The following is a 26,170-nucleotide window of genomic DNA, read 5'->3' as shown; positions in this document are numbered from 1 at the left end:
AAGATGTTTGACATAAGGTTTCTTGTTGTTATACAGATGAAATGGAGTTTTCATATGATCCTTGTTGATCAACGTTCTATTCTGGGTATAGCAGGCAGTAGACACAGCTTCAGCCCAAAAGTACAGAGGAAGCTTTGCTTCAGCAATCATAGTCCTTGCAGCTTCGATCAGTGTACGATTCTTTCTTTCGACGACTCCATTCTGCTGAGGAGTCCTTGGTGCTGAATACTGCCTTCTAATTCCCTTCTTAGAGTAAAAGTTGATTAGAGTTTGATTCTTGAATTCTGTGCCATTGTCTGACCTTACAGCTTTGACTGACACACCTTTATCCAATTCAACTAACTTTATATGATCAATCACTGTCAACGGGGTTTCATCCTTAGAAGCCAGGAAGTAAACCCAAGTAAATTTTGAGAAGTCATCCACAATTACCAAGGCATATCTTCCTCCATCAATGGATGCAACATTCACAGGGCCAAACAAATCCATGTGCAACATATGAAGTGGATCTGTAATGGTATTGATGGTTTTGCCTTTGTGAGATGCTCTCTTCGCTTTTCCTTTCTAACAAGCTTCATAGAGATCATCAGTTGAGAATTCCAGGGAAGGCAACCCTCTCACTAGATCTCTCTTGACTAGAGAGTTCATGGTTTTGAAGTTGAGGTGTGAGAGCTTCTTATGCCATAACCAACTATCTTCAGCAGACGCTTTGGCGTAGAAACAACGAACTTCGTTTCCTGGTCCTGAAGATAAATCAGCTACGAATATATTGCCCTTCCTTATGCCACATAGTGAAGGACGCTTATCCTTGATATGTTTAATGATACATATCTCCTAATCAAAATGAACATAATATCCCTTGTCACAAAATTGACAGACACTCAGGAGATTATGTTGAAGTCCTTCAACTATTGCAATATCTTCTATGATGATCCTTCCTATTTTGTACTTGCCATATCCCACAGTACGACCTTTGCTATTATCAGCAAAGCTCACTGTTGGGCCAGCTCCTTCTCTTATGTCTTCCAGCAGGGATCTATTGCCAGTCATGTGCATTGACGCTCCACTGTCAAGCACCCAGGTAACACGAACAATTCCACTGGCACCCTGCAAAAGACAACTTGATTAAACATTCTTTGGGACCCACACTTGATTGGGTCCAGCAAACTTAAAGAATTGATTTCTATCAGGTAATACAACAGAACCTCTTGGACTGATACTTGGTTCTGATTTGACTGAACTTACTTCCTTAACAACAGCCTTAAAAACCTTGGTTTTAGGCTTTGGAACATAAGTCTCCTTCCTGACACGAGGAGGACTAGCAGTCTTTGATCTAGCATGCTTATTGTTTGTGTGTTGTCTAGGAGATGTGTTTTCATTTTTAGCATGCAAATTTCTAAAATAAGCAGACATCATATTGAAAGCACAAGTCATGCAATTATCAACACCACAACATTTATGACATGCATCAAAAGCAGGAACAACAGGAGTATCAGTCATAGTAGTAGGAACATCAATAGATTCTACTCTAACCTTGTTATCAGATTTAAAGTTCTCAGTAGAATGACATCTATTGTTCTTGTTCTTACTATTCACAAAATTATTAGGCTTGTTGAATTTAGTTCTCTCAGAGTTGACACCTAAACCAGCTTTAGGCAATCTAACATTGCCTTTCACTTTGATTGGTTTCAGTGATGTCAGGATCTCATCTCTCTTCTCATTACTCTCTTTCAATTTAAGGTCTTCCTGTTTGAGTTCATATCTAATGACAACAGGAGTCTCTAAAAGAGGTTCAGCTTCTGATGTTTTAAACAAAGGTTTAAGGGAATCTTTCAAAACAAAAGGAATCCCTCTTTCCTCAGCACTCTTCTTAAAAGGAGTCATGTTACTAGCCTTACCTACGGATTTGTTATAGTCAAAACCTATTCCAACAGTTCTCTTGATCTCTTGTTTATCATTAAGTTCTTTGACTATAGTGGAGGCATCCTTAAAGGCTTTACACTTAACTTTCTCTTCGTTTAGCTGAAGTCTTAAAGCAATCTCACCTTTCTCTAGAACTTTGACTTTAGCACATTGTAATCCTAAATCCATAGTCAATTGTTCTATTTTAGGTTTTAATACTTTCATCTCATTCATCTTATAAGCATGAATTTCTAAGACTAAAGTATCAATTTTAAGATTGGCAGCTTTCATCTTTTTAATAGCATCATCTCTTTCAAGTCGTAATTGCATAAACAGTTAAGGGCATGTAGGATCTACCTGAAAGCTTCCAGCAGGAGGAGGTGAAGATGATCCAGCATTAGCCATGAGAGCAACATTCCCAATCTGCTCTTCTTCATCACTATCTGTATCATCCCAGCTTTTCCCTTCTGCTAGATATGATTTGCTCTTGAAGCTTTGACCTCCAGAAGTACCATGATGCTTTCTAACCAATGCATCATACTTCTGCTTCAGCTCATCGTACGAATCTTTTCTTTTTCCTTGAACCTTGGGCTGCTTGCACTCAGTTGCAAAGTGTCCAGGTTCACCACAGTTGAAGCATTTAAACTTGCTTCTATCCACCATCCCAGTCTTGTATCCTCCTTTGCTTGTAGAAGATGAGTAACCTCCTTTTTGAAACTTGTTTACAGTAGGTTTGTACTTGTAGGAGGGATTCTTCCTGAATCTCATGTTTCCAAACTTCTTGGCAAACAGAGATAGAGATTGATCTTCTAACTGTTCAAGCTCTTCCATTGTATAGAACTCTTCGTCACCACTGGAAGAAGCAGTCTGACCCATCTCAGGTACAACAAATTCCTGAGTGGTTTTAGAAGGAACAACAACATCCTTCTTCTCTTCCGGTACAGGTGACTCAACAACTAGAGCTCTCGAATGGTTCTGTGTTTTACCCCAGCCATATCTCTGCTTGCTTTGAACTTGCTCGAGTTCATAAGTTTTCAAAACTCCGTAGAGTCTCTCCAGAGATATCTCATTCAGATCTCTGCTTTCCCTGATGGCAGTGATTCTGTGTTCCAGATGTTCATGAAGTGTTAAGAGAAACTTCATGTTGACCTCTTTCTTGTCATAGAATTTCCCATTCAGATTTAAATTATTTATCAAATTATTAAGTCTGATAAACACTTCTGAAATCCCTTATCCGGGATTGGAACCAAACTGTTCATACTGAGCCATCAGTATCTCTTTCTTGTTTTCCCTAACTTCCTCTGAGCCTTCATTGATAATCTCTAATGTATCCCAGATTTGCTTGGCGTTTGTACAATTTACAACAGCATTGTACATCACTGGATTTAGAGATTCAACCAAAATTAGTTGAAGAGCGTCATCTAAGTTCATCTGTTCACTCTCTTCATCTGTGTACTCAGAAAGTTCTTTCGGAATGACCTGATGAGGTATTAACACACCATCCTCTTCGTGTGCTAATATGACATTCATCGGAGTAGTAACACCTTTGTCCAATATCCCGATGTATTTTCTGTTCGCTGTTCGGAGGAATAGGAACATGTGCCTTTTCCATAGGCCAAAGTGTTCTTGGCTGAACGGTGGGATTTTAATGCTACTGATCTTTTGCGTACTCATTTTTTAAGAATTTAAAGTGAATAGTGTTTGGAGAGATTTGGATTTTTGAAAGAAAAATATTTTAAATCAGAATTAATTTTTGGAATAAAATTAATTCGAATAAAAAATATTTGGACGTTACAGAGTGTGTATAGGATCTGATACTGAAAATGGTATCAACCGCTCTGATGCCAATTGTTAGGTCCTGAAACGATTGTAGAAGGGGGGGTTGAATACAATCGTCACTAAAAAATCGCGGCGGAATAATCTGATTTGAATTAAACTTGTTAATCAGATTTTAATTAATTAATATAACAATGTTTTAAGTCGTTATATAATTAATAAGGTTCGTTTTAATGTCCACTAAAGTTCGTAGAATAAATTCGACAGGATATATTCTAGTTTAGTGATTAAAACAACCGAGTGATCAAAGCACAGAAAACTGTGGATATAACGAATAGCAAGTTACAAACAACTTGAAAGTTTACAATGCAATGAACACTTGGAAATGAAGAAGTGAAGCCATATATATAGGCAAAGCACTTGGAACTAGGTATGACATTGAAAGGAATGACTTAGTAGCTTAGGAATGACATTTAAAAGCAAATCCATGCCAAAAGGAAGGAAGGAATGACATTTAAAAGGAATGTCATACTGGTACAAACGGTATGACTTTATTTCCTTGGCCTTCAAGGGTCATTTGGCATGACATAACTAGCTAAAGTCATGAGGGATAAGGAGGTATGACTTTATAAGACATATAGATGCAAAGGGTATGACTTAATAAGTCATAAGGATGCAAACGGTATGACATTCAAAGAATGTCATACTGCATCACACGGTATGACTTAATGAAGTCATGATAGATGAGTCAGAGCAAAGTACACGGTATGACTTTCTTTTAGAAAGTCATGCCGCCTGTTAAAACCATGCACACCTCACCAGTATGACTTGTTTAAGTCATGACTAACAAAGCCATAAAGGAGGACACGGTATGACATTTCTAAAGAATGTCATACCGACCCTTTTCAACCTTAAAAACAGTTTAAATAATTATATAAATAATAGATAATTACTCACTTAATTATATTAATTATATAAATTCATAAATTAAATTAATTCGAAGGTGAATTAATTTAATAAATAAATTATACAACCAATTAAATTAATTTGATAAGTGAAATAATTAAATAAATACTTATAAAATTATATTCCTTCATCAGCAGAGACTCCAAGCTTTGTCGAACGTTGTAGGTCTTTGTCATGATTGAACGACCACTTATAGTTGATGCAGAACACTTATTCTGAGTAGCTGACACACAAATGTACTGTCTGGTTCATCTGTATCTAGCTGAATTAAATATTCTTTATCAAATAAACATTTGAGTCGTGGCTTGTTCGTCGATTCTTTGTCTTCATAGTTCTTCTTCATTAGTAACAATAGTATGGAATCTTCTGAATAAGTAAAGTATTAAAACTTTATACCTTCTGGACTTCTGGACGTGCTACAAAAGTTTATTTGTACACTGAGGCTTGAACATATTAATGAACTTCTTCCAGTGGTGTGTAGCAGCATCCTGAAATTCTTCAGACACATAATTTCAATAAATCACTTGACGTTCTTTGTACGAATTCCTTCAACAGTACTTGCTATTTACCTTGCTTTCTTATCAGAGTTGAGTTGGTACTTCTTTAATTACAAATAGGCTAAACATATGCCTTTCAAAGAGCATATCCGAAGCAGTGGCCATAGCCTGATGCTGATGCTTCAAAACACCCGACATTGCTGCCAGAATGTAACATCGCGACATCTCATCAGCCTTTGTCCACCGCTTATAATACTCCTTATCCTCATCAGGAGCATCAGCAACAGGCTGCTCAGGCTTGGGTTCATAAGTGAAAAACTTGTACTCCTCAGCAGTCAACACAATGTCCAAATTACGTTTCCAATCAATATAGTTAGGTCCGGTAAGTTTTTTATCCTTAAGTATGGTGAACAGTGGATTAAAGCCCATTTTATCCTGAGAATCATGCATGAAAAAAATTCATATAATTTACATGCCACGATGGGTGACGTATATATAATTTATATTCGTCTTATGTTAAATTACATACAAACAATGATGGAGACCATGGGATTTAATATCATATTAATTCCCTCTCCCACTTAGAATTTACTTTGAGGATTTTAATCTAGATGCATCGCCCTATGTTTTTTTTTCGAAGTCCACATGCATACTATCATGGTAATAGCAACACAAAAACACATAACATGGCAGCATACTAGCATGATTAAAGCATTAATGAAAACATCCCTATGTCCATGTCATTCTAGCATGCGAAGGGTTAGTATCACATGGCATAACAACACAAACAAGAAACATATAATAACAATAATCAAGAATTATGTAAATCATAATAAAACACATCCACTATTATGGCCCTGGAAAAACAGTTTCGAAATAATCCTTCGAAAAATTCCAGAAAACTTCGAGAGCCCGTTTGGAGGCCTAAACAGCCTCAAAACGCCTTGAAAAACTGCACCAAACGGATTATATTGATTTGGAGCCTGGTCGTCTCATTCTGCCGTCCCCGAAAAGTGCTTGTTCGCCCAAATCGGACATCGTATGCAAAAGTTACGGCCAAAACAATGCAGCACCCCCGAAAACAGATCGCAGCAGCGGAAGATCTCTGCTTCTTGCAGCCCCGTTGATCAAACAATTACATACAAATTGTACAGACGAACTAGCCTATTCTATTACATCAGATCATGATCTAAAACAATTACAAATTGAATTACAAGATAAAACGCAGAACCGCAACCTCGCTCTGATGCCATTGTAGGAACAATCGGACCTCGACCCTGCGTTTTATGATAATAATTAATAGTTCGAAAAGAATATTAACCTTTATCGCTACAGCGCAAGCGATTCAAATCCACGTCTTCTACTGTATTCCCTGATTCTCCTTGGACGAAATGTGGCCTTCGATCTCCCAAGGTGTGCCTCTCCTTAAAGCTCTGAAAACCCAAAACCCTAGTTGTCTCCTTGAGAAAAACGTCTGCCTCTCTCAAACTCTAGGATGAATTCGTTTTGGTGTGTTTTTCAGCTTTAGGAGAACGAGAATATATATAGGCTACAGTAGGAATCATGGACCATTAGGTCAGGCCTTCCAATGACATTCCGGGCCAGGCCCAATGTCATTAAATATTAATTCAATCCACTAAAGAATTAATATTTGCACTACCTTTCCTAATTCCGTAAATTAATTGTTTAATTCGGCTCCCATATTAATTGCTTATAAATTCCCCATGTTTAAGATATTGCATGTCCATTAATTAAATTAATTTCTGACAATTAATTTAATCAATATCTTTTATCCTTGATCATCCACTCAACCTTATAATTATGCAAGAACAAATCTGCCTGCAAGACTAAAGCATAATAATCTTTATGAGCTTTCAAGTGGACATCATCACCCGAATATATTTTTGCGGACATGGTTTCCTTTTATAGTCAATATCCCACTCTGTATATAATGTCATTGCCCAATACATAAATTCGTAATTTAAAATAAATTACTTAACTTATGAGTCAAGGCATGTGCATTAAATACAAGTGTCAATCACTATATCCAGATTAAGAACTTAAGCATTAATAACATCATGAAATCTTAGTTCTTTATTGTCATAATAAAAGAAACAATTATTCTACTATTTTGATCCTGTTCAATATACACAAAGTATATAAGCATTATTCAACACTCAAGATAAACTATTTCCAAATAATACTTCAGTCGTTCCAATGGTTTGTCTAACACCATCTAGACCGTCAACCTTTATTATATTATATAAGGAGTTTGACAATCTAATCTTCTGCTATCCCATTTGATACTAGATTGTCTACAATATATAATATACAGACAATGTGAAAACATGCATTCAAGATTCTCAAATAATTGTTATATACTTCAAACGAATATTTAAGTATAACCCTAACAAAGAGAACATGGGCTAATGTGTGAAAGAGATGAAAGCCGAGAATGTTGCATATTCTGAGGGTTCTATGTTAACAAGGATTACCCTTCATGATTCGGTTAGATGTAGGCATTTAGATGCATTCATGCATGGCATTAGTAGTATTTGTATGTGTGTCTATGCTTGAGGACAAGCATCGGTTTAAGTTTGGGGGTGTGATAAGTGGACTTTATATCCACTTGGAAGCCATCGTTATGGCTTAAATCGATGGTTTGGACTCAAGCTTTTGATGTTTTTGATATGTTTTAGTTTTGTATTGTGAAGGTTTCTTGGTAGGAGGACAAAGAGGGGATCGATAGCTTTCATTGAAAAAAAACGGCGAAGCAATCGGATGCACGAGGAGAGAGTTATGGGCAAAGAAGCGCGCAGCTGAGTTGTTGCACCCGCCCCACTGTGGCGCACCCGCGCCAAACTGTTAGGGAAAATTCTGCCCTTTCCGCGCACCCGCCCCAAATCTGGCGCACCCGCCCCAACTCCTGGGCAGGATTTTTGACCCGTTTTGCCCGTTTTCGATCCGTTTCAAGGCCCGTTTGCTGGGAAACTTAAAGGGGGACTTAAAACATAACCTAGAAACATTCTAAGGAGCACGTGACGGCTGTGAAGAGGATCTAGACTCATATTTTCACTTTTCATCTTTGTAATTCTTCGAAGGAGGCGTAACTTTGGATGCTCATTCGGATTTGTTTCGAAACTCTCGTTTTACTCTTTTGATATTGTTTAGACTATTCAGTACCATGTTTACTCTTATTCCCATGATGATGAGAAGTTCGATTATGAACTAATCTTTATCGTGGGATTCTAGCGGATTTATATATGGATTTCAGTAGTTAATTTGCCTTAATATTTTTGTGATGGTTTGATTTCCTCGTATTGGTTGTGCTTATTCGTCTTGGATGCGTAGCTAACATCTTAGATTGTTTGTTAATCTTTATTGAAGCGAAAGTGGATATATTGGTTTAGAACTTGCCATGCGAGCATAGGTTTCATGTTCGATACATGACTTGTGATGTGATTTTACCCATCTTGCATCGCCATATGTAATCTTGATAGATAACTTGCTCTTCAACCATTATGTTTTCAAATTCTATAGACATATAGGGTCAAGAGATGCAACTAGAGCTACAGATGAGTGTCCTTTCTTTTGACTCTTTTCTATTTCTTCATCTTGCTCCATTTCAAGCTCATAAGTTTTCAGGGTTCCATACAGTCTCTCAAGAGTTAATATTTAAATTCTTGAGTGTTTCTAAGAGAGACTGTCATGGGTTTCCATCCCTTAGGAAGAGCTCTTAAGAATTTGAAATTTGAATCTTTAACCTGGTAAATTCTTCCAAAAAGTTTCAGACCATTTAGCAGCTTTTGGAACCTGTTAAATGTGTCACTTAAGCTTTCACCAGCTTTGAAATGGAATGACTCATATTGTTGAATCAGCAACTGCATCTTGTTTTCTCTTACTTGCTCATTTCATTCGCAGATGGTTCTGATGGTGTCCCAGACTTCTTTGGCACTTGTGCAGCTGATAACACTATCAATCATTTCTTGATCCAGACCATTGAACAGAATGTTCATGGTTTTCTTATCCTTGTGCACTTCTTCAGTATCTTCTTGGGAATATTCATGGATAGGTTTGGGAATCATTTTTCCTAATATGTCTTCACCATCAGCTCCAATACTGGTACAGACCTTCATAGGTACATGAGGTCCTTTCTCAATGCAGTTAACATAGCTTTCATCAATTGACAACATATGCAAATGCATTCTCACTTTCCATTGAAAATAGTTGTCTTTGTCAAGAACAGGAATCTTAACTCCAGCATCCTTCTTTCACATCTTTCTCTTGCAGTGTTGATCTTTTTCCCTGTTTGTTGGGAACCTCGCTCTGATACCAATTGTTATTTTACACTAACTGTGAGAAAGATTGTGGAAGGGGGGTTGAATACAATCTTTTACAAAATAAAAGATTGAAGAACAAGAACACTTAAAAACATAAAACAAGAACACCAAGTATTTAAAAATACGGGTGGATTGAGTGATCCACCGGTGAGATTTTATATAGAAGAATCTGTGGATTGATTATAATTCTCACAGCTACAGGTTCATCACTTTAACAGTTTCTAACTCCCAGATTTTTCTCTCAAGTTTTTTTTGAACAAGTTCAACTGATGCTACTAACTTGGTTATATACTCCAAGTTTACAAAGCTTTTAACTAGAATACAAATTATGCACTCTGATCTAAGATATGCTACTCATCTTTGTCTAATGCAAGCTTTCTGTGATGTCTTCATCTTTGACCATCATCTTGATTTGATCCAGAATATTGCATTGCATGAGATAAGAATGTTTCTGGTTCTTCATTATTGTCCTAATCAGGCTTCCATGTCTATTTTAGTGTAATTCGATCCATGTGATTTTTTAGACTTAAGCTCTAGTCACTTTCAACTGCTCCTTGCTTCATCAGTTGAAAGCTCCGTCATCAGTTGAACGAATTACAAACTTCATCAGTTGAATGCTGTTCCAGTCTCATCAGTTGAATTCCTCAGCTTCATCAATTGAATACTTTGTCTTCAGTGGAATGCTAGGATTTCATCAGTTGAAACATGATCCAGTCTTCATCAGTTGAATAGTTGCATCTCATCAGTTGAATATCCTTCACTTAGATAAAATTACATGGCATTGGATATTTACAATTTGCCACCCTATTCTATCCATCCGTTGATAATTCTCAAGGACAAGAATTATAACAATTACAACTGAAATTTTGATAAAGTTTCTAAATAAAACATGTTACATAGTGTTTATGTTATCATCAAAATTATTTATTCCTGACAGATAGAATTTTCACTTCCTTTAATATAATAAAAAAATACTCAATAAAGCTTCCCATCGACCAATTTTATTTTTAGAAGCTATATTTTCAACTTCTTTTTCTAAAATATATTTTGCTAACTTGCAGTCTATTCTTACTAGGAATTTTTGATTTAAAATGTCATTTTGGAATTTATTAATGCATAAAACTAAACTTAAAATCTCTTCTCTAATAGTTGAATAACTCTTCTGAGTAATATTCCAAGCACCTGAGTGAAAACAAACAATTTGTTCACGGGAAGTAGCAGTTAACTTTTGTTTGAGGATTCCACCAAATCCAATTTCAAAGGCATCTGTTTCAACAATTTTGAAAGCTAGAGGATTTGAAATACCAAGACAGGGTAAAGTTTTAACATATTTTTTAATATCTTGTACTATTGAAGTATGAATTGAAGTCGAAGGGGAAGGGTTACTTTGTAGACGTTCAAATAAGGGTTTGCACTCTTTCCTCAAATCTTTATAAAATTTTCCTATGTAATTAAGAGACCTTAAGAACCTTTGGAGTTGGGTTTTATCTAAAATTTCATCTAGGAAATATCTGCAAACTCAATAGCTCTGTCAATGGGTTTAATATGACCATATTGAATATTATGACCAAGAAATCTAACTTTGGTTTGGAATAGCGAGCATTTACTCGGAGAAAGAACTAACCCATTGGTTTTGACTCTCTTGAAAAAAGAATTGAAGTGTTTCTAATGTTCTTCAATTGAATTTGAATAAATAAGAACATCATCAATATAAACAATTGTGAAATGGCTGAACTGATTTAGAATATCATTCATGATATTTTGGAACTCACTAGGGGCATTCTTAAGACCAAATGGCATAACACACCATTAAAAATGACCAAAAGGGGTGGTAAATGCAGTTTTATACCTATCTTCTTCAGCTATTTGAATTTGCCAAAATCCGCTTTTTAGATGAAATTTACTAAAGACTATTGCTTGACATAACCTATTAATTAAATCTTTCTTTATAAGTAATGGATATCTAATCCGACTTCGTTTAATGGCTTATAATTAATCGCTAATCTAGGGACACCTCTTTCTTTTTCAGTATTTTTGTTAACGTAAAATGTTGTACAAGACCAAGGGGACTTACTTTTCCTAATTAATCCTTTTTTAATAAATCATTTATTTCTTGTTTACATAGTTCCATCTGTTCATGACTCAGCTGAATAGGTCTAGCTTTAGTTGGTATTAAATGTTCTTTAAATTCCTAAGAGACTATATGGTTCTTTAGTTGGTATTTAGTTGGATTGAAGCTATATGGGAGAATCTATATGGTTAAGGACTCAAATCTAAAATTCCTAAGAGCCTTACCTAGAGATTGGAAGCCTATGACTGTTGCCTTGAGACAAGCTCAAAATTTCAATGAATACTCTCTGCATAAACTCTATGGTATTCTCAAAACCTATGAGCTTGAAATTGAGCAAGATGAAGTACTGGAAAAGAACTCCAAGAAAGAGGAGACTGTGGCACTAGTAGCTTAAAAGGAAGAAGAAGAGGAGAAACCAGCAAACCCTATGAATTCTGGTGAAGGAAAGAATAAAGGTGTTAGGAATATGTGATGCTTGATGATACAAAGTAGTTTTATTCTTACTTACATTTAAATTAATTGTAGCTGATCAATTGATAGCATGCTAAGTCAGTATTAATTGATCAGATTCACCTGTCAATGGCTGATAAGGTAATGTAACAAAGCTGAAGCATCTTAGCGATTGATACATAGCAAAATAGTGTACTTGTAGATTAGCAATTGATCTATCAATGGATGTATAGATAGGGTGACATAATTGTAAATATTTAAAGTCATGTAATCTGTCCAAGTGAAGTGAAGATCGATCGCTAGTCTCAAAGTATCAATGGCTAATTGAAAGGAAGTCATCAATCGCTATATCAACTCAATCGATAATTCAAGAAGATTGTCAATCGCTATTTTGAAGAAAGCCATCAATCGCTAATTGAAGAGAGTCTATCAATTGCTAATTCAAACATTAGCCATTGACAATTAGCAATTGACAGTTACAAATCAAACAAAGGACAAGGAGCACATGGGTTGATGTGACAGATGCTGCACCAGTTTTGGAAGCTAAGCTCAAAGCAGTTTAGTCAAATATTGAGAAACTCGAAGCCTTCCATTTCTGGCAAAACAACAAGAATTTCAAGCTGCCAAATGCAATATCAAGTCCAAGAAATTCTACTTCTGTTTTAGCTAGAAAATGAGAAGGACAATACTTTTACAGACTAGTTTTTGTTTGTAGTAGTATATATACACTTTGTAATTTACATTTCAGTGTATCCAAACACCAAGAACTGAAGAGCAAAGCACTAGAGAAAGTTAGCAAGAAATTGTAAGCTTCTGCTCTTCATTCTTTTGTAAGCATCCAAGTAATTTTACTTGGAAGGTTCTTAATATAAAAATCTCTCAGGTGGATCTAACAACCCACCTGAAATTTTTAAGATCCTTGTTCTTTAAATTTCTGTATTAGCTTTTATGTTCTTTTGTAGTTTGAATATAATCTGTTGTGCAAAAGTTGTTGAAATTTTGGTAGATTGTATTCAACCCCCCCCTTTACAATCTAACTTATTGTTTGCATTGTCTAAATAACAATTGGTATCAGAGCCAGGCTTCTGTTCGCACAAAATCACGCAAGCGTACGTGGTCACAAGTAATATAGAATAAAATTAAGTTCGTTCCCACAGAGACTGGTGTATTCAGGAATATGCACTTATGAAACAATGTATGGCTATTATTCAATGCTTAGACAATTAACAATTTGATGGGTTTTATCTAAATTAACTAATTAAAGCCGAATTATAACTAAGAGAATTGAAATCGAATTACTTATGGGAATAAAACATGGGATTCTAACTTCATTATATACTTCATCCAGAGTTATGCCTTATCGATATGTCATGGTTGATAACTAATCAGATAACACGAGACTGATACATGCTAACTGTCGTTATATGAGCACCATACTGTTTCAAATCCATAATTAAGATAGAAGGAGAACAGACACCAATTACGCTTAGACCCTATATGTCTATAGAATTTGAAAACATAACGGTTGAAGAACAAGTTATCTATCAAGATTACATAGGGCGATGCAAGATGGGTAAAATCACATCACAAGTCATGTTATCGAACACAAAACCTATGCTCGCATGGCAAGTTCTAAATCAATATATCCACTGTCGCTTCAATAAAGATTAACAAACAATCTTAGATGTTAGCTACGCATCCAAGACGAATAAGCACAACCAATACGAGGAAATCAAACCAACACACAATTAATTAAGGCAAATCAACTACTGAAATCCATATATAAATCCGCTAGAATCCCACGATAATGATTAGTTCATAATCGAACTTCTCATCATCATTAGAATAAGAGTAAACATGGTACGGAATATGAAAAACAAACTAAAAGTGATAGAACAAGAGTTAAGAAACAAATCCCAAACGAGCATCCAAAGTTACGCCTACTTCGAAGAATTACAAAGATGAAAAGTGAAAACAATGAGTCTAGATCTTCTTCGTAGCCGTCACGTGCTCCTTAGAATGTTTATAGGTTATGTTTTAGGTCCCCCAAGCCTTCCTTTAAGTTCCACAGCAAACGGGCCTTCAAACAGATCAAAAACGAGCAAAACGGGCTTTTTTTCCCGTCTAGAGTAGCGTGGGCGCGCTACAAGTAGCGTGGGCGCGCTACTCGGTTACTGTAGCAGCGTGGGCGGGCCACTAGTAGCGTGGGCGTGCTACTTTGGCAGCCCCGCTCCTTTTGGTGCTTCCACGGCTCATAACTTTCTCCTCGTTTATCCAAATGCTTCACCGTTTTTTTTCACTTGTAGCTATGGATCTCCTCTCCATTCTCCTTCTAGGAAACCTACACAACACAACACAAAAACATATCAAAAACATCAAAAGCTTGAGGCCAGATCATCAATTTAAGTAAAAACGAAGGCTTCCAAGTGGATATAAAATCCACTTATCACACCCCCAACCTTAAACCGATGCTTGTCCTCAAGCATAGACACTCACACAACTACTACTAATGCAATGCATGAATGCAACTATATGCCTGCATCTATCGAATCGTGAAGTGTATTCCTTGTTAACATAGAATCCTCAGAATATGCAACCTTCTCAACATTCATCTCTCTCACATATTAGCCATGTTCTCTTCCACTGCAAGTGTGAAGTGCAACGTGTGTGCTAGCATGCTCTCTAGTGAAACAAAACAAAGACTACCAAACTTCAACAGAGTCCTCACTATGAGCCGTTTATAAGACTAAGGTTTAAGCACTTCTTTACTAAGGAGTCAACTACGGTTTAGAGTCACTAAAGAAATCCTATGCCTCTCCTATTTTTATCTTTTTTTTTCTTGCTAAGTCTAAGGTTGGGACGCTTCGCAGTGTAAGTGAGTCACGACCGCCATTCGACTTCGCTTATTCTTTTTTTTTTAAATCAAGTATTTCTCCAGTAACCAAGGGTTGTGAAAAGTCACCAAGAATTTGCTTATTCTAATACATTTGCACTTAATACCAGCACAAGTACATGGGTCGTCCCTTTCACATGACATTGCATATTACCCATTGATCTCAAAGGAGTACATGATTCTCTTTATTCTTTTTTTTCTTTTTTTAAGGAAGGCATATTCATCCCTTAACTCTCCCAAACTTAAGATTTACAAACTCTAAGTTCAAAAGGGAATAAACCAAACTCTACACCCGTCTCAACGCAAGGACTCAAGAAATAAGTTAGTCTAAATTTTATCTCTAGCGCATAAGTGTAATACAATTTCCACACAAGTAATTTCCAAGAAAATAACATCACAAGCGATCAAAACTACTAGCCAAGAGAGTACGCACATAAGCTCATCATAGGACATCAACTTGGAACACAACTTCAAAATTTATGCAAATGCAACTATATGGAACTACTAACACATACTAACCACAAGCATATATATATATAAAAACTAACTAATATGCAAACAATATGAGATAAAATGCTAAACTATATGCATATGCAAGTTATATGAACACACACGACTACTAGTCCTTAGATTACCACCCCCAAACTTAAAATATTCAATGTCCTCATTGAAGGTGATAAAAAGGATCGAATGTACCTAGAAGGACTCAGACCCGGGACTCTCGTCACCCGAATCAGGTGGAGAGTCTGGAGGAGGATAAGGCATGTCAGCTCCAAACACAGGCCACTCAATATCGACGCCAGTAGCCCGAAAAGCAGTCCCTAAAGCCTCTGTCAGATCCCGAGCGAAGCTACTGTGAATGTGGTGCATGGCGTCCATACGCCGAGTAAGCCTCCTGTACTGGGAATCACTAAGACCCGAATACCCCACGGCCTGATGAGATGGCCCTGCAGCAGCTGGTGGAGCACGAGGAGGTGACTGAGGAATTCCCCCCTCCGCATGACCAATAATATAACCCAACCCCTTACCATGGGGTATACCACCATCCCACTCAGGTAACCGAGCTATAACAGTGTGATCAATCGCCGCGCTCGGCATCTGCAGCTGCTCCTCTGCTGCCCAACGAACACCCACAGCAGCACATAACTTGGTCACAATAGTCGCATGAGGAATGGCCCCAGTAGTGCGACCTCTCAGAAAACGGAGGATGTTGCGATGGATCACATAGACAACATCCACAAACCTACCCCGCAAAATACCGTACAGCAAAATAGCCCTATCAACTGTGACCTCATGTGTGTGTGACGAAGGCATGATATTGGCACATATAAACAAGTTCCACGCGCGAGCATACCTGTTCATGGCTGAAGCAGGAAAGTGAATGCGCTCATTAGTGGAAGGGTTGCGCTTCCACTCCGTCTTCGGAACACACAAATCATGAATAATCTGTCCCAAATCCATGTTGTCCCTCTTCTTAAGAACCCAATCATCCTCATGCGGCTGCCTAGCTGTCCCCCCAATGATTCGGCGAATCGCATCCAACGTGTAATCCACAGTCATACCCCGAACCACGGAGTACCCATTCTTATCAGCCTACGCATTCGCATAAAACTCTCGAACCATGCTCAATGGCACCGCTTGCGGTGCCTCACAAAACGACTCCCACCCACGACTCCGAATCATATCAACCAACTCTCCATCAAGAGGTGAAGGTAAGAAACCCCTCTCCTTCGCAATTGGCTTGCTCATAAGCCGAGTAAACTCCAAATTAGCTTCCGAGGTTGTGAATTTGGGAACCCTGAAGCCTATACCCGATGAATCCGAAGACCCGGCTTGTGCACTACTAGCCTCAACCCTCCTTGCTCTCTTTGGTGCCATGGAATTGAAGATGTGATGAGTAGTAAAAGACTTGAGAGATTTGGGGAAAAAGATGAAGCTAGGGTTTTATGTGTGTATAGGTGTATGTATAATTAAATTGGGGTTGTAAGTATATGAAGATGATATAGGTTGGGAGGAGATGGAGTATGTTTGTGGGGTGTTTAGAACACTTGTTTAGGGTTTGGAAGGGCAAGAAATCGGCTGGGTTTGAAAACAAACGGGAGTGAAGGTGCTGGGCGTGTAAACTGGTGAGGAAAAAACAGCTGATTTTTCATTTTTTTTTATAATACAACGTAGCGCGGGCGCGCCGCCCACGGCGCGGGCGTGCCGCTGGTAGCGCGGGCGCGCCGCCCGTGGCGCGGGCGCGCTGTACTGGGAGGAAACGGCTCGTTTTTGAGCTGTGTTTCTGTACTCCACCAGAAAACAGCCAAAATCATAAAAAAAAACATTTTTTTTTATATATATTTGTTTTTTTTTTCTAAATAAAACTCGATAAACACGTGGGTTGCCTCCCACGAAGCCCTTGTTTAACGTCTTTAGCTTAACATGAAGTCCCTTGAATCAAACAATAGAAAGGATAGTGCTTACCGACTCGCGATTCACCGGTCCTCCGAAATACGGCTTCAATCGTTGTCCATTCACTTTAAATGATTCCTCCGGTGTTGTTTCATAAATTTCAATAGCACCATGCGGAAACACCGTCTTTACTGTGAAAGGACCAGACCATCTAGATTTCAACTTGCCCGGAAATAGTTTGAGACGAGAATTATAAAGTAACACTTGTTGGCCAATGAAGAACTCCTTTTGCACCAACTTCCTATCATGCCATCTCTTGACTTTTTCCTTGTAAAGCTTATTGTTCTCATACGCTTGAAGCCGAAACTCGTCGAGTTCATTAATTTGAAGCATCCTTTTCTCACCAGCAGCTGTCATATCAAAGTTCAATTTCTTTAAAGCCCAATATGCTTTATGCTCCAACTCCGCAGGCAAATGACATGCTTTTCCATAGACCAACTGAAACGGAGACATCCCCGATGGAGTCTTATAAGCCGTCCTATAGGCCCAGACCGCCTCATCAAGCTTCAACGCCCAATCTTTCCTTGAAGGACTCACAACTTTCTCCAAGATTCGCTTGATTTCACGATTAGATACCTCAGCTTGCCCATTCGTTTGAGGATGATAAGCAGTGGCAACTCTATGATTAATACCAAATCGTTCCATTAGTGCTGTGAACTTGCGATTGCAAAAGTGTGATCCCTCATCACTTATTATAACTCGAGGAGTACCAAAACGAGTGAATATATTTTTCTGAAGAAAGCTGATGACCACTGCAGCTGTGTTGTTTGGTAAAGCCTTGACTTCAACCCATTTAGACACGTAATCCACAGCAAGAAGAATGTAGAGATTGTTGCTAGACGAAATAAAGGGTCCCATGAAGTCTATACCCCACACATCGAAGATTTCAACCTCAAGAAATACATTGAGAGGCATTTCATCCCTTCGAGAAATATTACCAATCCTTTGACATCGGTCGCACTTCGATACAAATTGATGAGCGTCCTTGAAGAGAGTAGGCCAAAAGAAACCCGCTAACAGAATCCGAGCAGCTGTTTTCTCTCCTCCATAGTGTCCCCCATAAGTAAAGTCGTGGTAAGCTTGGAGAATTCCCTCAACTTCACTGTATGGAATACACCTTCTGATAATCTGATCCGAACCTTGTCGAAACAAGAATGGCTCATCCCAACGATACCACTTCGCCTCATGAAGAAACTTTTTCCTTTGAGCATAAGACAAATCAGGAGGAATGACATTACTCACCAAATAGTTAACTATATCGGCAAACCATGGCTCCTCTTCTTGAACCCCAAATAGATGTTAATCAGGAAAACTCTCATTGATCAATGTGGTGTCCTTAGATTCCCGTGCTTGATCTTCTAACCGAGAGAGATGGTCAGCTACCTGATTCTCAGTACCCTTCCTATCCTTGATCTCCAACTCGAATTCTTGAAGCAAAAGAACCCAGCGAATCAACCGAGGTTTCGAGTCTTTCTTCGATACCAGATACCGAATAGCCGCATGATCTGTGTAAACTAACACCTTCGTCCCAAGCAAATAAGACCTGAATTTCTCGAATCCATATACAATAGCCAAAAGCTCCTTCTCCGTAGTGGTGTAGTTTAGCTGAGCACCATTGAGCGTCTTACTAGCATAGTAAATCACATGAAAGATGTTGTTCTTTCTTTGACCAAGAACGGCTCCTACTGCATAGTCACTAGCATCACACATCATCTCGAACGGCTCATTCCAATCAGGTGCAGTAATAACAAGGGCTGTAGTCAATTTCTTCTTGAGAGTTTCGAACGCAGCCAAGCACTCTTCATCAAATTTGAAGGGCACATCCTTCTCTAACAAGTTGCACAAGGGTTTGGTGATTTTAGAGAAATCTTTGATGAAACGTCGATAGGACCCCGCATGACCAAGAAAACTCCGAATCCCTTTTACGGAAATAGGCGGAGGAAGATTTTCAATTGTCTCCACTTTTGCTCTGTCTACCTCAAGACCCTTGTTCGAGACCTTGTGCCCAAGAATGATGCCTTCTTGAACCATGAAGTGACATTTTTCCCAATTAAGAACTAGATTGGTTTCCACGCATCTTTTCAATACCATCTTCAAGTTGGTTAAGCATTCATCATAAGAGGTTCCAAAAACAGAAAAGTCATCCATGAATACTTCAACATTGGTACCAATCATCTCTGAGAAAATCGCCATCATGCACCTCTGAAAAGTTGCAGGTGCACAACAAAGTCCAAAAGAAAGACGCCTAAAAGCGAATGTGCCAAAAGGACACGTGAAAGTAGTCTTCTCCTGATCTTCTGGTGCGATACAAATCTAATTATAGCCCGAATACTCATCAAGAAGACAATAATACTCATGTCCAGCTAACCTATCAAGCATCTGATCAATGAAAGGCAATGGAAAGTGATCTTTTCTAGTGGCTTTGTTGAGCTTACGATAATCCATGCATATTCGCCAACCTGTGACTGTTCTAGTCGGAATGAGCTCATTCTTTTCATTAGCTACCACGGTCATGCCTCCTTTCTTAGGCACACACTGAACAGGGCTCACCCAAGAACTATCCGAGATTGGATAAATAATGCCAGCATCAAGCCACTTCAGAATTTCCTTCTTTACCACTTCTTTCATGATTGGATTGAGTCTTCTTTGATGCTCAACAGTGGGTTTACTACCTTCCTCGATTAGAATTTTATGTTGACAATAAGAAGGGCTGATTCCCTTGATATCTGCTATAGTCCATCCAATGGCTGATTTGAACTCCCTAAGAATTCTCAAAAGCTTTTCCTCCTCAATACCTGAAAGGTTAGATGCAATAATCACCGGTAATGTAGAAGACTCGCCAAGAAAAGCATACCTTAAGTGTTCGGGAAGTTGCTTGAGCTCAAGTTTAGGAGCCTCAACAATAGATGATTTCATCCGTTCATGAGAATCTTTCAACTCCGATAACCCAACAGATTCAATTGGAGGATTCAACCGGTTTCTCCAAGGAGAAGCGTTTAAGTATTGAATATGTTCTTCTTCCTTCTCATCTCCAAGTTCAGAGTCACCTGATAGAACCCTTTCTAAGATGTCGGATTTCAGCCTGTTGTCAATTTCCGACCGTGCGGCAGCTTCGAGCACATCCACTTTAAAGCATTCCTCCACATCCGATGGAAGTTTCATAGCATTGAACACGTTGAAAGTGACCATTTGATCTTGAACTCTCATTGTGAGTTCACCCTTTTTTACATCAATCAACGTCCGCCTAGTCACAAGGAATGGTCTTCCCAAGATGATGGGAATCTTCTTATCTTCCTCAAAGTCGAGAATGACAAAATCAGCAGGGAAGATTAGCTTATCCACCTTTACCAACACATCTTCAACTATCCCCCTTGGATATGTAATCGAACGATTCGCCAGTTGCAAAGACATATTAGTAGGTTTCAGCTCCGGAAGACCAAGTTGCATGAAAATAGACAAGGGCATCAGATTGATGCTAACTCCCAAATCACACAGACACTTGTTGAATGACAATTGCCCAATAGTACACGGGATTGTGAAGCTTCCCGGATCTTTCAGCTTCGGGGGCAATTTCTGTTGCGGCACCGCACTGCACTCCTCGGTCAAAGCCACAGTCTCCAATTCCTCTAGTTTGAGTTTCCGAGATAAAATACCTTTCATGAATTTAGCATAACTCGGCATTTGTTCTAGAGCCTCCGCAAAAGGTATGTTGATTTGAAGTTTCTTGAAAACCTCTAGAAATTTAGCAAATTGTTTGTCGAGCTTATGCTTCTGAAGTCTTTTCGGGAAGGGTGGAGGTGGATATACTTGCTTGTCCCCAGTATCAGATTTCAGACTAGACTTCTCAACCGATTCCTTGCTTGCCTCCTCGTTGATTTCTTTTGTGTCAGCGCCAACAACAGTTTTTCCACTATCTGACTTAGATGAGAGTACCGATGATTCACCTTGTTGTTCGCTCTCGTCCTTATCTTGCTCTGTTGCTGAATCTTTATCCTTCGTAACCTTTCCGGACCTCAAGGTGACAACTTGTACCTGTTCTTTCACCTCTTTCTTTCCCGGATTGGCCTCGGTATCACTAGGAAGATTTCCTTGTGGTCTGTTGATCAACGCATTAGCAATTTGTCCAATCTGATTTTCCAAAGTCTTGATTGACACCGCTTGGCTTTTAATCATTAATTTCATCTCTTCCCATTCAGATCGTTCATTGGAAGACTGTCCAGCCACCCCATGATTTTGTTGCTGGAATCCGGGTGGATGGAATTGCTGCTTCGGTGCAAACTGTTGTTAAAAACCAGAAGGGTTGAAAGGTCTAGCTCCTTGCTGCTGAAACTGTTGCTGCTGTTGTGGCACGAAGTTCTGATTGTTGCTCCAGCTGAAATTTGGATGATTCCGATTATTCGGGTGATGAGTAGCCGGAGCTGGCTGCTGAGATCTCTTAAAATTGCTCACATACTGAGCTGACTCGCTAGATATGGCACACTGATCAGTGGCATGCGTACCCGCACAAAGCTCACAAACTGCAGGTGGTTGCGGAATTCCCAAATTTGCCAAAGAATCCACCTTCATAGTGAGAGCTTTAAGCTGAGCAGATATGGCTGTAGTAGCATCAACATCCAGAATACCTGCTGCTTTGCCCTGCTGAAGACGCTGAGTAGGATTCTGATATTCATTCGCAGCCATCATCTCGATCAACTCATAGGCCTCATCATAGCTCTTAGCCCATAGAGCTCCACCTGATGCTGCATCGAGCATTGGCCTTGATTGAGGGCCCAAGCCATTATAGAAACAATTAATAACCATCCAATCAGGCATCCCATGATGTGGGCACTTTCGAAGCATCTCTTTGTAGCGTTCCCAAGCTTCTTCACAAAGAGTTTCACCAGACTGCTGAGAGAATTGAGTGATAGCATTCCTGATTGCAGCTGTTTTAGCCATAGGGAAGAACTTAGTAAGAAATTTCTGAGCCAGATCCTCCCATGTCGTAATAGATCCTGCAGGAAGAGAATGCAACCATCCCTTAGCTTTGTCCCTGAGAGAGAATGGGAACAGCCTCAATTTGATGGCATCTTCAGTAACACCATTGAACTTGAAAGTGTCGAAGATCTCAATGAAGTCCCGAATATGCATATTAGGATCCTCTGTCGGCGAACCCCCAAACTGCACTGAGTTATGAACCATCTGAATATTGCTCGGTTTGATTTCGAAAGTATTGGCCTGAATTGCTGGCCTGACAATGCTCGACTGAATGTCATTAATTTTCGGCTCAGAGTAAGCCTTAAGAGCCTTAGCAACACCTGCTTCTTGTTCATCCATAGTATTACTCACTATCGTTTCTGCTTTTGCCAATGCTTCTTTATGAGCCTGAGATCGTGTTCGTATACACGTCACTCAAGTACCTGAAACACACACAAACGAAATAAAAGTGAGAAAAGAATCCAAGTCAGTGAACTTTAACGACCACTGATGACAAGCACATAAACTAAAATAAAACACCGAGTCCCCGGCAGCGGCGCCAAAAACTTGTTCGCACAAAATCACGCAAGCGTACGTGGTCACAAGTAATATAGAATAAAATTAAGTTCGTTCCCACAGACACTGGTGTATTCAGGATTATGCACTTATGCAACAATGTATGGCTATTATTCAATGCTTAGACAATTAACAATTTGATGGGTTTTATCTAAATTAACTAATTAAAGCCGAATTATAACTAAGAGAATTGAAATCGAATTACTTATGGGAATAAAACATGGGATTCTAACTTCATTATATACTTCATCCAGAGTTATGCCTTATCGATATGTCATGGTTGATAACTAATCAGATAACACGAGACTGATACACGCTAACTGTCGTTATACGAGCACCATACTGTTTCACATCCACAATTAAGATAGAAGGAGAACAGACACCAATTACGCTTAGACCCTATATGTCTATAGAATTTGAAAACATAACGGTTGAAGAACAAGTTATCTATCAAGATTACATAGGGCGATGCAAGATGGGTAAAATCACATCACAAGTCATGTTATCGAACACGAAACCTATGCTCGCATGGCAAGTTCTAAATCAATATATCCACTGTCGCTTCAATAAAGATTAACAAACAATCTTAGATGTTAGCTACGCATCCAAGACGAATAAGCACAACCAATACGAGGAAATCTAACCAACACACAATTAATTAAGGAAAAATCTACTACTGAAATCCATATATAAATCCGCTAGAATCCCACGATAATGATTAGTTCATAATCGAACTTCTCATCATCATGGGAATAAGAGTAAACATGGTACGGAATATGAAAAACAAACTAAAAGTGATAGAACAAGAGTTAAGAAACAAATCCCAAACGAGCATCCAAAGTTACGCCTACTTCGAAGAATTACAAAGATGAAAAGTGAAAACAATGAGTCTAGATCTTCTTCGTAGCCGTCACGTGCTCCATAGAATGTTTCTAGGTTATGTTTTAGGTCCCCCAAGCCTTCCTTTAAGTTCCACAGCAAACGGGCCTTCAAACGGATCAAAAACGAGCAAAACACAAAGTTTCTATGATCAACCTCAACACAAATGCTTCGCCGTTTTTTTTCACTTGTAGCTATGGATCTCCTCTCCATTCTCCTCCTAGGAAACCTACACAACACAACACAAAAACATATCAAAAACATCAAAAGCTTGAGGCCAGATCATCAATTTAAGTCAAAACGAAGGCTTCCAAGTGGATATAAAATCCACTTATCAGCTTCTAACATACAAGAAGTTCCAGATCCTAAAGACAAGCAACAATGGGAAGAAGAGATGAAGGAGTCAAGATTCCAATGCTGGTTAAAGAACACTACTTTCACTGGAAAGTGAAAATGAGGATGCATCTTCTCTCCTTGGATCAGAGCTACATCAACTGTATTGAGAAAAGACCACATGTTCCAGTTAAGATCAACACTACCCTCAGACTTGATGGAAGTGAAGCAGAAGATACTAGTACAAATTGGACTTTCAGCGTCGGTCAAATTACCCCTAAGGCGTCGGTTAATTGGCGAAGAAAATGTGGGAGACGCTATAGGTATAGGCCTATAGCGACTAATTAATCTGGCGACGCAAATTATCTCTAGCGTCGGTTGAAGACCAATGCAAAAAGGCCATCAACCGACGCTTTTGGTCGTATCTTAGCGTCGCTGCTCAATAACGCCGACGCTGAAAGTATTACATTAGCGTCGGTGGTCAACAACGCCGACGCTTAAAGTATTACAAAAGCGTCGGTGGTCAACAACGCCAGCGCTTAAAGTATGACATTTAGTGTCGGTGTTCAACAATGCCGACGCTTAAAGTATCACATTTGGCGTCGGTGGACAAGAACGCCGACGCTTAAAGTATGAACTTTCTGTTGACTATATGCGTCAGTTTTGGAAAATGCCGACGCTGTAGATTCTGACCTCTTGCGTCGGTTATATAAAATGCCGACGCTGTAGATTTTTTTTTTAATATTTCTTAAATGTCTTTATTTAAACCTGTTACATTATACTAAAACAACTATATAATATTATATGAATTCAATACACCCAACAAAAAAAAATCCCAAAACAACTTAAACAACTATATTAAGAATCAATTATGTTCTAATTTACATTTAGAAAGAAAAAGTACATTACATTACACATTAAATGCCACAAAAAAAACCTTCATGATATTGGTTTGTTACAAATGAATCCAAACACATTGTCTCTAGCAAGCATTTCAAGATCTTCAAGGACCCATGATTATATATCACAGTACTGCAGTAGGAAAGAACTTACATGCTTGAACTGTAAGGACTTCAAACGACAAGGCAGACGACAAGAGGTTACCTACACATTCCCATCATTATTATACAATATTACACACCAATGAAATAATAAAACTATCTACCAACTACTGAGAGCACAAAAATGGGAGCTAAAGTTTCAAAAAGTTACCTTATTATAGACATTCTAAAGAGAAAAATTTTGCCCACAATTCTCGAACCTCGTTGATTTCCTTTCTGGTATAGCTTCTTGAACCAAGACCCTTTTGAATATAAAAGACAACATATTAAAAAAATTATTTAGTTCAATGTTAACTGTAAATAATATTTTAGTTAAATCTCTTACCACTTTCAAATTCATGTTCGGATTTTTTTTAGAAAGCATGACTATATCATACATGTATCTCATAACAAAAAAACCAGACTCCATATCTCCTTGTTGCGGACACTACATAAAACCCAACAAGATGTATTATATATAAGTAAAGAAACGAGCAAAAAATTAATGCAAAATCATGTCAGTAATACCTTAACCTCGGTGTGATGCCAAAGAAATTCTTTTCTGTTATTCCTCTGTCCACCTTGAGATACGTATAATTTAAATGCCCTGTAAAATGCATAAATGTCATAACATCTCTTTCAAAACTCGGATAAATACATTACACCACATGAAATTTGAATTCATATTTAACTCACATTCGTGCAGGTGTTTTTAACCGTACTGTCCTATCTTTTTTCAATGGATCAAACACGTAGATAACACTTTCATGGAGACAAAAAAGGAGCAACATCCAATGGTCACTACAATAATAATGGCATATTACTAATAGCAAAGATTATAATTTATAAAAATACAAATATTAATAGATACTTATTTTATTCTTACTCTTGGATGTACGGTGCCAAAATAACGCTTGTTTCTATTGGCAACCAAAAAATCTGACAAATAGTCTATTGCTTCATCTTGCCGTTGCTGGTGACATTTATGTGATAGTGCTAATCTGGATGGCAACATGAATGAAAATGTATCATCCTTCAAT

The 26,170-nt window shown here is 38.3% G+C and overlaps 1 long non-coding RNA gene and 1 other non-coding gene across 2 annotated transcripts; one reads left to right on the top strand and one right to left on the bottom strand.

Moving 5' to 3' along the window:
• The first annotated feature begins 22,159 nt into the window (after positions 1-22,159).
• On the top strand, positions 22,160-22,269 carry LOC135146851 (small nucleolar RNA R71). The gene has a single exon (XR_010283948.1). It is a non-coding gene; the product is annotated as a small nucleolar RNA R71 (small nucleolar RNA).
• Positions 22,270-25,298: 3,029 nt separating this feature from the next.
• LOC135152694 (uncharacterized) lies at positions 25,299-25,739 on the bottom strand. Its single transcript, XR_010292099.1, has 3 exons — positions 25,659-25,739; positions 25,477-25,578; positions 25,299-25,393 (listed from the first exon to the last, which is right to left on the bottom strand). It is a non-coding gene; the product is annotated as an uncharacterized LOC135152694 (long non-coding RNA).
• Between the last annotated feature and the right edge of the window lie 431 nt (positions 25,740-26,170).

The sequence above is a fragment of the Daucus carota genome, chromosome 5 (assembly GCF_001625215.2).
Source record: "Daucus carota subsp. sativus chromosome 5, DH1 v3.0, whole genome shotgun sequence".
NCBI classification, from domain to species: domain Eukaryota; kingdom Viridiplantae; phylum Streptophyta; class Magnoliopsida; order Apiales; family Apiaceae; genus Daucus; species Daucus carota.
This window is presented reverse-complemented; position numbering and strand designations above follow the sequence as displayed.